Here is a 12,845-nt window from a genome sequence, read left to right on the forward strand (position 1 = left end):
CCATGCCATTTCCACCTGGCGCCTCAGGTGGACCAGCGTTCGTGCTGGACGTGCAGACCACGTGAGACAACGCTTCATCCAGTCCCAAACATGCTCAATGGGGGACAGATCCGGAGATCTCGCTGGCCAGGTTAGTTGACTTACACCTTCTAGAGCACGTTGGGTGGCACGGGATACATGCGGACGTGCATTGTCCTGTTGGAACAGCAAGTTCCCTTGCCGGTCTAGGAATGGTAAAACGATGGGGTCAATGACGGTTTGGATGTACCGTGCACTATTCAGTGTCCCCTCGACGATCACCAGAGGTGTACGGCCAGTGTAGGAGATCACTCCCCACACCATGATGCCGGGTGTTGGCCCTGTGTGCCTCGGTCGTATGCAGTCCTGATTGTGGCGCTCACCTGCACGGCGCCAAACACGCATACGACCATCATTGGCACCAAGGCAGAAGCGACTCTCATCACTGAAGACGACACGTCTCCATTCGTCCCTCCATTCACGCCTGTCGCGACACCACTGGAGGTGGGCTGCACGATGTTGGGGCGTGAGCGGAAGACGGCCTAACGGTGTGCGGGACCGTAGCCCAGCTTCATGGAGACGGTTGTGAATTGTCCTCGCCGATACCCCAGGAGCAACAGTGTCCCTAATTTGCTGGGAAGTGGCGGTGCGGTCCCCTACAGCACTGCGTAGGATCCTACGGTCTTGGCGTGCATCCGTGCGTCGCAGCGGTCCGGTCCCAGGTCGACGGGCACGTGCACCTTCCGCCGACCACTGGCGACAACATCGATGTACTGTGGAGACCTCACGCCCCACATGTTGAGCAATTCGGCGGTACGTCCACCCGGCCTCCCGCATGCCCACTATACGCCCTCGCTCAAAGTCCGTCAACTGCACATACGGTTCACGTCCACGCTGTCGCGGCATGCTACCAGTGTTAAAGACTGCGATGGAGCTCCGTATGCCACGGCAAACTGGCTGACACTGACGGCGGCGGTGCACAAATGCTGCGCAGCTAGCACCATTCGACGGCCAACACCGCGGTTCCTGGTGTGTCCGCTGTGCCGTGCGTGTGATCATTGCTTGTACAGCCCTCTCGCAGTGTCCGGAGCAAGTATGGTGGGTCTGACACACCGGTGTCAATGTGTTCTTTTTTCCATTTCCAGGAGTGTATTTAATTCAGATTGTTCACTGATATTTTTTACATAATATGTTGTTATTCATATTTTTTCTGTATGTAACATATGACAAATCCCATATCATTGTACATGATAAAATGGGTGCTCAATAAATCAATCAATCAATCAAGGCCCACAACACTCATTCTTATATCTACTGTTACTGATTACAGATACAAAGAAACCATTAGTACAGCTTAAAACTATCAAATAGAGGTTTATAGACTCCGCTGTTTATGGCACAGTTACATGGCATGGTAACTAGAGATTTACAATTACATAAATGTTCTTCCTGATCTTTCATTGTGAAGCTCACCAACTCACATGATGTCGAACATATAGGTCTAAAACTAAAAAAATCATTGCCAGTCACAAAATTCTTAAACCAAAACATTTTTGCAACCCTAGACATTACCCCAGACAGCACTAAAAAAAGAACCGTCCTAGCTAATCCCAAATGTACTGTGACCCTAGTTATAAACCAATTATTAAATATGCAAATTGTATCTATCTCAAATCCAAATTTTAAAACACACTTAATGCATATAAAAAGTGGCACTAGCATCATATTTGGATTTTTGTGACAATGAATACATAAAATCTGGAAAGTGACTTTCAAAGAAGAGCAAATACTGAAGTGTTTCAAGACAGCTAGTCAAATCAGAACAGAAAGACTAAATTATATTTTCATAGTTATTGATCATTATGAAGAACTGGTGATATCATATGAAAACTACTGATATATTTTCATAATTATCATACATCTGAACAATTATTAGTGACCTGTGGAAAGAGATTAAAATGTAATATTTGTATTGATCTTTGACAAGTGCACCGTGGTTAGCACTAAGAGTCAGAAAGGATACAAGCTGATGTGATATGCTAGTAGACTGATGAGTTGTTTAAATGCCCCTTTCTTTAGTCCTGCCTCCTCCTCATATGTAAATGGATCAACTACCCTTCCAGTTTCATATTCTTGTTCCATTTCAGTTCAAATGTCAGTACGTATCTCTAGGTTGGTATTTATGTCATTGTCGGGAAGGAATTTCTGCAGCAAGAATTCTGCAGTACCCCTTCAGCCTTGTGTCAGGGTAGCCAAAACCAACAGGGTTTTGACCCTTTCTGTCAAAATATTATAAGGGGATCCCCACGTATTGCCTTGTAACTGTCACTATACATAGGCATCCCATTGCGGTTTTTTGGTCTCGAGTATAGTAGTTCTATATCATTCTTTAATTTCATTGAATATTTGCAATCTAACCAGTCTTTCCCTAGCATTGTTTGCTTGCTGATAATATTTACGTGTTTGTCATGTTCTTTTCTGTAGTTCTGCAAGTTCACGAGTCCATTGCATTTTCATTCATTGTTTTGAAGTTTTGTATATGCGTGGTATTGACCTTAATTGTGCATTTTGTATTAACTCTTTCAGTTTATGTATTTTATAGTGTACACTACTAGTAATGTCTGATAGCAGGTAGTTCAAGATTATCTGTCACAGACTATCCCAGTCTGCTTTATTCAAGAGAAATCTATTATATGTTGTTGTCTCTTCAACATTACAAGTTTGGATGTTAATCATGATCACATTGTGATCACTTTGGGTGTAACCTTCATGAACTGTCCAATCTATTGCAAATCTCAGTGTGTTATTGTTTACTACATATGTATCTATATTACTGTGATGTCCAGTATATGTACAGCAAATCAGTGGTTGTCCTTCCATGTTTAGAATATGCAGGTTGTTTTCATATATTGTATCATTGACTATCACACCTCTTTCATTTGTTTCGTTTGAGTGCCATAACACTGATCTAGAGTTTATGTCTGCACAAATGAGTAAGTTTTTGTGTATCAAATATTGTGCCACATTTGCAATCAGTTGTGTATATGGATAAATGCCATCTGAATATTGGGCATAAAGTGAGGATATGACCCATTTTGTAAACCCCCAAGTGACTAAGTACTTATTACTATATTGGCTTACTTTTGTTACAGTGATATTTCTATTTAGTAAAATAATAGCTGCCATCAGAGTCAAGTCAACAGTCACCATGATTGTTCCAGGTGGAATGTGTATGAGCTATCCAGCCCTGGAGTATGGTTCATGGAGACAGATGACATCCACATCTTGTTCAGCTGCCCTCCTGCCAGCATTCAGCTGCATTACTCTCATAGTAAACATCTAGTAAAGATGTAGTCATTGGGTGAGGATTTGTTATGGTCGAAGTAAATTCTACCATGAACATGAACCAAATCTTTGTAAATTTTCTCTGAATTTAACTTCTCAGAATGATGTATACACACCTTTTTTAGCAATTCTTCTACTACTTTCACATCAGTAGGTATATTTTCGATCACAAAAGTATCCTATCTGTCTGTTCTGTTGTTGGGTAACTGATTTTATCACCCTGTGGATGGGTTAGCCTAATAAGCAGTCTCTGTGCTATCTATAGGTTCTCTTTGTTCTCCGTCCTAATTAACTGTAGATTTTCCTCTAGTTTGTTGTAATCTATCATGGGGTAAGAAAGGGGCATTTCAACTTGTGTACCTTTACTTACACTTGATTTGGACTGGAATTGATATAACTCAGGTGTAGCTGAGGTCACTGTACATGTAGTTATATCCTGTACTCTCACCTCCTCCACACTTGTCTGTAAGTAACCTCCTGAATCAAATTTTACTGGCTTAACATTATCCTTACACCTAGTTGTATCATATTTGTTTTTAACTTCTTTTTTAGATGGGTCTGCTATGGATTTATTTTCATTTACAGATGGCTTATGTATTAAGTGATCACTAAAGTTATTGGGTGTGCACTGTAATTGATTAGTCCATTCTGAACTTACAATGTCATCATAATCATGAACATAATTACCCATAAAATTGTTCTTATGATTGCATGTAGCCATGCATTCATAAGTAGATAGTTCCTCTTCTATAGTTTGAACTTTATTTATAATCCTTGACTCTGACAATGCCCACTCAAAAAACTTGTGTTTTGATGTACATGCAACAAAATAATAAATTGCACCCTGCATGGTAATATCATTTATATGATCCATAACTTCAAAAAATTTTGACTGAATTTCTTCTGTTGAAGATGTAAGTGCAGTGTTCCTTTTGTTGTTTCCATGCAGTAGCTCTTCACCACACACGCTTCCTTCTAGAGGGTGATCTGTATTTCTTTCTAAATTCCTGAGTTGTACTCTCTTTCAGATTATTATGTATTTTGTACTATTCATTCTTCAATTTGGTGTCCTTGGTGGAGTATCCACATGACACTGATGTCCCTTTTTTGTTCAGTTTTGTGCATGTGCTTACATTTCCAACATCATGTGCATGCATGCATATTTGTGCGCGTGCAATTTCTTTGAACTGAAGAGTGCACATCTTAGCATTGTTTACCAGATGGCTGGCAGCTAGGACCCATGCTTGTTTCATTGTGCAAAGTGATGTGGTTATGCTTTAAGGTAATTTATCTGCAATTATGTCTGCTGACTCGAAAGAAAATACACTGAAATTTATAGATGATTAAAGACAAAAAGAGTGTTAGAATAAAAATTTGACATGTAATGTCCTGAGTATCAAGTATTAGATAAAAAGTCTCTGATCATATTGCTGTAAATAATAATTGTCAAAGTAAGAAAATGGAAGAGGAAGAAGAAAAAGAAGTAGTAGTTTAAAAATTTATGAAAAGTGCATATGAAAACTGCGAGCAAATATTCATAGAATGCAACTTAATACCACAGGAATTGAGGAGCCTGATATCTGAAGAAAAATTATGGGATATGTGGAGCTCCTATAAACTACCAGACACTGAAATTAAAGAGACTGATGATGCAGATAATACAAAACTGGGAAACACTAACTCCATTCTAGTGGATGCTGTGGTCTATGACATTCTGAAATTTGTTAGACCGAGGGTGTTAATCTAGATATAATATTTTTTGGCTGAAGTTGTGTAACAACTTTTATAAAATAAAATTCAAATGATGTATTGAAAGTCAATTACATTTCACATAATGACTGAGAATGTCCTGTCAGTATTTCTCAGTTTCCAGAATAATCACTGACATGGTTTGTTTCAAAATGTGAAATAAGCAGCTCAAACTGATATATAAGTTTTTATATAAGTTTCCAGCTACCAGCTGACAATATATTATTGCCATCCTTTATCACTGTAGTTGCCCAAGCAGAAAATATAAAATCTGGTTGTGATCTCCTGAAATCAAACAAAACATTGCAGTCACTTTGTATATCTTTTATCATTTAAATATTTTTCGCCCATATTCACCTTAGTGTTTTCTTTATCTGTCACCTTTCATCATGATAAATGCAGCACAAATTGTCAAGCAAAGGAGGGGATACATAGCAGACTGCTTGAGCAGTGAGGCTGTGTGTGGACACAAGAACACATGTGTACATGAATTATTTCAACCAATTTTTGTGCATGCACATTTCTTCCTGTGTGCCAGCAATTGGGTCCGAGGAAAGGGCCATCATGTGGACGTACCTTTAGGGTCAGGGTATCAACAACAGAGATCTAGATAGAGCCCTTGAAAGTGTGTACTTCAAACCCTCTTAGACCACCCCATAATGTTATGTATTTATGAGGAACCATTAGCAAGAAACTGTTGCATTTAAACTTAATGAGCAACACAATGACAGATGCAGATATCAAAAGACTGTAGGAGAGACTGAGAGTGGACTCAGTATGCCTCTAAGAACTTCACATACATGCTAGACAATTGAAGTCTATGTGCTAGGGTCATCACAGGATAGCCTAAAGCCTTCACAGTAGTTGTAGTAAGCAATCTGAATTGGACTATCCTGAAGGTTTGCAATCTTTGACCTAAACACACAGTCATATTTGAAGTAGTAGGGGGTAATGGTATGTTGACACTGTCATTGATATATGCTCAGTTCTAACACGAAGTACAAAATTATCTAGAGGATATTGGTAGAGTTGCTGGCAATGATAGGAGGCACAATTAACTAATAATGTCAAATCTAAATGCAAGATCAGTATTCTGGCATTGTGATCACAATGAAGATTATGGGAGATTGGTAAAAGGTATACTAGAAGAAAATAATGATCCGTATGTTTGTAAACAGATCTGGTCAAGCACGAGCCTATGAAATCAGGGCAGGAGTGTAAAGCATCATCAATTCAACTGTTTGGAAGGGTTGCATGAGATCAGCAATTGGTTGGCGTTACAAGGGCTTATTTCAACTAATTTTTGTGCATGTGCTTTTATTTCCATGTGTCAGCAATTGTGCGCGAGGAAAGAGCCATTACGTGGACATTTGTATGGTATGTACATCTAAATTAAGGCAGAGCCACTATGTACATTGTGTCAAAGAGGTAAGACACTAATGTGGAAGCTGAAAAAGGATGACCAGCTCCAAATGTGTCAGTTTACATCAGAAGGTAGTGTGGACTACAAAATTAATATCCTTATGCAAGAATTACTGGTGGTGCAGGGGAAGCTGATTCCACCAATAAAACAGCAAAATGAGAGGACTACCACATGGACTCCACAGCTAACAAAACTAACAAGGTAAATGAGAACTGCTAGGACAGTGTACCAATGTGCCATTCTGGTGGTGGATAGAACACATAGGCTAGAACAGTAATGAATAATTAAAGACCACAACAAAACACTACTGTCCAAACAAGAAGAGAATCCTAGGAAAATTATTTGCACATTCCATTTCAAATAGATATCTGAGACAGACACTACAAACTCGTGGCTGAGCTTGTCAAAACACCTATGGTAATGGCTACGCTATGGATAAGTGACATTAGTTCCTCAAGGGGATGGTGGGATACAGCGAAATATCTGCTGCGCGAACTTCTCTCTGATGATGACCCAGTTACAGATAAACAAGAATGAACACAATAAGGGCCACACTAGATCTGATTACCACACTGATACAGTCACTTGCCTTTATGTGCAAGAGCAAGAGTATATTGCAGTGGTTCTGATCAAGTTAAAGAAGGGAAAACACATAGGCCTGAAAGTATCCACTTCCTTAACATTTAAACTAAATTAAATGTTGTGATGGGTGACGGGGTGAGGGAGCTAGTATCTGAATGATGGAGGACCAAATATCAGTATTACTAAAAAAAAAAATAACAGAGACCAGAACCTCTCAGAATTTAAATCCTATGGGCCTACTAGCCTTGTAAATATCCTTGTCAAGGTCCAGGAACATCTATGTGACCAACTCCAAGCACACAGGAAGCTTCCTGGACGTAGCCAGTGTCAATTTGGTTTCAGACAGGATAGATTGATAGACATGAGGCACTCGACATAATAGACAAATATGCAATGGAAATTATGATCAACATTGCATGTGCCTTTGATAATTTTTGGGAGCCTGTGCTGTTCATGTGACAGAGAGAGGTACAGGTACCTGCTTCACTCCATAGCAGCTTTTTTGATTACTACAAGTGGTGAGCAGTGGAGTGGCCCAAAGGAAACCAGGAAGTGATTAAAAGTATCACAAAGGGATGCTCACAGAGGTCCATCAGTAGATGTGTCTTCTAGGATCTCATGACAGAGCCTCTCCTCAGTTTTATGGACAGGGACACATTGAGGCAGATGGCACTGCGGACTGTGTTGACAATCTTCTAGTAGCAGTTTCTATGAACACCAGAGTGGTTCTTGAGAATAAAGCCTGCAGTTTGATGGAGTAAGCAAGGAAGTGATGTGAAGGAAACAAACTAATGTTCACAGTGCACAAAACTACCTACACTGACTAAGTAAATGTCATGGGATAGTGTGGCACAGACAGCACAGGTGTATTGTATGTACATCACATGCTCCCTGCACCAGATGCAGTTGTATAAGAGACCTTCTGAGAAGTGGTTGTCCAGGTTGTGACCCTACAATGCAGTCCTTGCTATGAATTTTTTCACTTACTTAACACATGAAACTGTTTGTATACGATGTACTGTCTAGTGTAAATATGTATTGTAAATACTATGTTTAAATTATGTAATATTTAACACTGGCAGGTCAGGGCATATTTAGTTGACGTTGAAGTCAGAGAGATTGTTTTGTCGCGCCTCTGGGCGCGGGAGCGCGCCAGCGAGTAGTAGTAGCAGTAACGCCGTGCTACAGTCGAGTGCTGCTAGTCCTAGCTGTGTTACATCTAACGGCTAGTGTGTCGATCTAAGTATGACGGGAAAGTAATGGTCGGCATATCTGGAAGCATGGCCGGGCAAGTTATTAAGGATTAATGGGCATAGTGCTGAAGAAACGAGGACGCCCTCGACAGTGTACTGGGAAAAGAACTGAGTTCCCGGATTACAATCTATGTTGACGACCTGCTAATAGCGACGTCATCATGGGAGGAACATTGCGAGCTTTTGAATGAAGTATTTCGAGCTTTAAGACACGGAGGGATGACGTTGAAATTAAAGAAGTGCGAGTTTGTGAAGAAGGAAATTGAATTTTTAGGCCACATTATAACAACTTCAGGAATAACCAAAGATCCGAAAAAATTGGAGGCGATAAGAAATTGTCCGCCGCCGAGAACCAAAAAACAATTACAAGCTTTCCTGGGTCTTTGCAATTTTTATCGTAAATATGTTGAAGGGCAAGCGTTCAATAATCCCGATTTGTGCGACTTGTTAAAGAAAAACAGTGCCTTTGTTTGGAACGAGAAGTGTCAAAGAGCTTTTGAGAGATTGAAAGATGAGCTTGTGAAGGAAACAGTACTGTATCACCCGGATTTAGCAATGCCATTTCACATGGGGACAGACTCGTGTGATTATGGAATTGCGGTGAACATTTCCAAGAAGTAGGAGAAGGCGATACCGAGGAGTGTCGGTCCATTGCTTTTGTGAGCAGAACCTTGACTAAATACGAAAGAAATTATACCGTTTCAGAGAAAGAGTCGGTAGCTATTGTTTGGGGATTTAAACAATTTAAAGGTTATTTTATGGGGGGGGGGGGGGGGGGCGCAAAGTGATTGTGCACACTGACCATAAAGCTTTGACGTTTCTAAAAACGTGTCGTTTATTACACGACTGGTTGAAAAGATGGGCGTTGTACATCCAACAATTTGATGTCGAAATTTGTCATGTGAAGGGAGTAGACAATTGCGTAGCTGACGCATTGCCAAGGTTACCGTGTGATGCAGGAGGAGTAATAGATAATAATAGTACGGAAGATGTGTTTAAAGTTATGTATTTCAAAGATGTGGAAGGGAAAAAGAAGGTGGAGAATCTATGTAAAATTATGCGACATTATCAGAATAAAGACGAGTGTCTGAAAATGGTAAAAACAGGTTACGACGCAAAAGATGAGAAAGGTGAGAAGTTTAGGAAATATAATAAAATATATGAGGGTATTTTATATTCACGAAAGAATACAGAAATTGAGGAGTGGCGTGTCAGATGGCCAAGTAAATATGTGTGCGAAGTAATTGACTATTTCCACTTAGCGTTTGGTCATTGCGGGACAAAGAAATGTGTTGACAAAATATCAGGGTCCATTAGCTTCGATAATATGAGTAGGAAAGTGGCTGACAGAATCCGTACTTGTAACCGATGTCAGAAGGTAAAAGTAACGCATGCAGCCAGTCGCAACCCTATGCAAAGTATTCAACCGAAGGATAATTTGGAAATTCTAGCAACGCACATTTACGGTCCTTTAACGAAGACATCTGGTAATTTTGCATACATTTTGGTCGTGTTAGACACGTTTTCAAAAGCTATATACTTTGCGTAAATTCAGTGAAGATTATTTCGTGAAGATAGGTGTACCGAAGGTGATATTGTCCGATAACGGCCCGCAAATTATTCCCAAAATTTGGAATGAGGGGATGAGAGAAAGAGGAATAGAGTTTATTCACATATCGGCATATCACCCCTCCAATAACCCTTCGGAGCGGTATATGCGAGAAGTAGGACGATACTTTCGAAGATACTGCCACAACAACCACAAAGCCTGGGGCAGGTATGTAGAAGATGTTGAAAGGATTATGAATACATTATCTCATGATAGTACAGGATTCACACCAGAGGAAATTATGTTGGGTGTTAAATCCAAGAGTATAGTAGAGGAAATAATTGATTTTCCACCCAGACAAGATGTAGACATTATTCAGAAGAAAGAAATGGTGAGAGAGAAGATGAAGAAACGTGCTGAGACTTGGATTAAGAGGCACAATGAGAATCTGAAGGCAGCAAAGTTTAAAGTAGGAGACAAAGTCCTAGTGAAAAATCACGAAAAATCGAGTGAAATCGACAATGAAATAGCGAAGTTTAAATTTGGTTATAATGGGCCGTTAGAATTGAAAGTATTCCCCATCCTAACGCCTTGTACCTAGTGTACCCACAGTCAGGCAAAAGGTTAGGAGTGAGGAACATAATAGACTTGAAGCTCTATCAGAGCAGAAATGATTAAATTTTTTGCGTTAATGTATTCATACACTGTTTTATTAAGAATGGCTGAAGTTATTGATGTGGTATGAAAAGTATGTGCGTATATAACGGACACTAATGTAGAGTATAGTAATGAACAAGGTAATTAGGTTTTATTTACTAGCTATAGGATATATTTTGTGATTTGTAAAGTAAAATTAAAAATGACGTCTAATGTCATTAATATTAAGAGTGTACACTGTGTATTGGCAGTAAATGCAAATGGACTAAGACTGTTTATTTAAGTTACAGGTGGATATATACATTAAAGTGGACACTAATTAAAGTGCAGGAAATGAAAGTGGTGAAAGACGTGCCTACTGGACGTGGATAACATGCGGGCACCCAAAAGATGAAAGTTCTGTAACAAAAGGAGTGCACTAGCAATGTCATTTTCGTTGCTAACGGAGATTGAGAAAAGTTGTGGGCATACAACACCAACTAGCACAAATGGGTGTGCAAATTAAACAAGAGCAAATATGTGTGTTGCAATTCTGGTTAATTTCAGGTGGACACAGTTATGTTCAGGCTGTGTGAGTGTTCTTTGGTGTAGTGCTAATTTTTATTGTTGATGAATGGACACAGTTATGCACAGGCTGTGTGAATTAGCTAGTATATTCTTTTGTTGTTTACGTGATAATTGGTTAAAACGGACACAGATATGCTCAGGCTGTGTGAGCTAATTAATATGTGTTTTTGCTTAGTGCCAGTATAGGTATGGACGCAGATGGTACATGCTGTGTGAGCTAATTAATAGGGTTTTTTATCTGGTTATGGTACAGTCTTGCCATTTAATTAATATGAAGTGATGATAAATTACTGTACCCACAATATTTACTATTGTTTGTTGTAATTTGCAGCTAATTGCTGTACTAAAGAAATTTCGAATGGTGTACAAAATAGTGTACAAGGAAAATAATTAATGTAAAGGATGTTTTTTTAATAATTATGTATACAAAAGTATTGAATGTCAAATGTGTCATAGGTTAAGTTTTACGGAAAGAGTGAGTAACTACTGTAAATTTATGTAATGTTTTGAAGTGTTTTGAACGCGCAAGGGCTGGTTGTTTCGTTCGCTTGCTTAACACATGAAACTGTTTGTATACGATGTATTGTCTAGTGTAAATATGTAATGTAAATACTATGTTTAAATTATGTAATATTTAACACTGGCAAGTCAGGGCATATTTAGTTAACGTTGAAGTCAGAGAGATTGTTTTGTCGCGCCTCTGGGCGGGGGAGCGCGCCAGCGGGTAGTAGTAGCAGTAACGCCATGCTACAGTCGAGTGCTGCTAGTCCTAGCTTACATCTAACGGCTAGTGTGTCGATCTAAGTACGACGGGAAAGTAATGGTCGGCATATCTGGAAGCATGGCCGGGCAAGTTATTATGGATTAATGGGCATAGTGCTGAAGAAACGAGGACTTAAATGTGAAGCACACTGTGGGCCCAGGTCGCAACAGTAAAAGCCCGATGCCACATTGTGTCGCTGCCGTGGACTTCCGTCGATCCACCGACAATGAGGGAAGTAAGATCTACGTAATTTTCGTAGGATAAAATTGTAGAACGCTTGCCAGTGACTGTGCTTTTCTCTGAAGTTGAACAATTAATAACAAGCACTTTATAATCGAAGTGTTGCAGTTACATTCCACCCGACAATAACACCAAGTAGGTTCCTTCCAATCCTTACCTTATTGAACCGATGTGTCACGTCATTATCAAGAGAAAATATGTTAATTATCAAATTATTTGCATAGACGGTGAATAGTAAATTTCAGACTGGTTATCATAGTTAATTGTTGCACTTAATAAGCTTACGCCAACCGTAGTAACTTAATAATAGACTGAAGTAATAAATTTAATTATTAAGATTTATTTTAATGCATATTCAGCTGAAGTTAGTTCAGGGATATTTCGTGAAGACTGATGACCTCAGATGTTAAGTCCCATAGTGCTCAGCCGGCCGCGGTGGTCTAGCGGTTCTAGGCGCGCAGTCCGGAACCGCGCGGCTGCTACGGTCGCAGGTTCGAATCCTGCCTCGGGCATGGATGTGTGTGATGTCCTTAGGTTAGTTAGGTTTAAGTAGTTCTAAGTTCTAGGGGACTGATGACCACAGATGTTAAGTCCCATAGTGCTCAGAGCCATTTGAACCATTTTTTAACCATAGTGCTCAGAGCCATTTTTTAATATTTCGTGAAACTATAGAGCTTATTCCACCTGACAATTCCCCAA

At 39.7% G+C, this 12,845-nt stretch overlaps 1 long non-coding RNA gene across 1 annotated transcript in view; it reads left to right on the forward strand.

The window, feature by feature from the left end:
- The first annotated feature begins 1,298 nt into the window (after positions 1–1,298).
- LOC126183740 (uncharacterized) overlaps positions 1,299–12,845 on the forward strand; it is a 258,083-nt gene continuing 246,536 nt past the window's right edge. The window contains exon 1 of the long non-coding RNA XR_007536800.1: positions 1,299–1,391. This is a non-coding gene — a long non-coding RNA (uncharacterized LOC126183740). The remainder of the gene's footprint in view (positions 1,392–12,845) is intronic.

Source organism: Schistocerca cancellata, chromosome 4 (genome assembly GCF_023864275.1).
Source record: "Schistocerca cancellata isolate TAMUIC-IGC-003103 chromosome 4, iqSchCanc2.1, whole genome shotgun sequence".
Taxonomy (NCBI): Eukaryota; Metazoa; Arthropoda; class Insecta; order Orthoptera; family Acrididae; genus Schistocerca; species Schistocerca cancellata.